Here is a 406-nt window from a genome sequence, read left to right as displayed (position 1 = left end):
AAGGAGGAGGAGAAAGGAAAAAAGAGATCATATATATTTAGGTTCTTCATATTTTCTTATTTATTTTTCTGTCTAATGCCATTCATTATGGCCGACTTGAAGGAGTTGATCATCTTAAAATTTACATAGAGGTACATGTTTTGGAGTGGGGGTGAAGGGCTGTTGCAAAATTAAGTTAATCCGTTGGGTATCCTGTAAGCAACTTTAGAAATCCAATACCATCATTAAACTCTAAAACAAGAAACAGAAAACTTTTTTGACATGAAAAGTTAAGACTTCAAAGGTGGCAAGCACCATGTTAAAGTTAAACTATCCTTTCATTTGTATGTGTTGATGAATCTTGCAAATGAGTGATTCTGTCACCCCTTTTCTGGAACCTTTTTTTTTTTTTTTTTTTTTTTTTTTT

At 32.0% G+C, this 406-nt stretch overlaps 1 protein-coding gene across 3 annotated transcripts in view; it reads left to right on the top strand.

Moving 5' to 3' along the window:
- Positions 1-406, top strand: part of LOC122070779 (calcium-dependent protein kinase 1-like) — a 9,220-nt gene that overhangs the window by 1,780 nt on the left and 7,034 nt on the right. The window lies entirely within an intron of this gene.

Source organism: Macadamia integrifolia, unplaced genomic scaffold, assembly GCF_013358625.1.
Source record: "Macadamia integrifolia cultivar HAES 741 unplaced genomic scaffold, SCU_Mint_v3 scaffold_100A, whole genome shotgun sequence".
Taxonomy (NCBI): Eukaryota; Viridiplantae; Streptophyta; class Magnoliopsida; order Proteales; family Proteaceae; genus Macadamia; species Macadamia integrifolia.
Note: the sequence above shows the minus strand (reverse complement) of the source record. Positions and strands in the feature narration are given on the sequence as shown.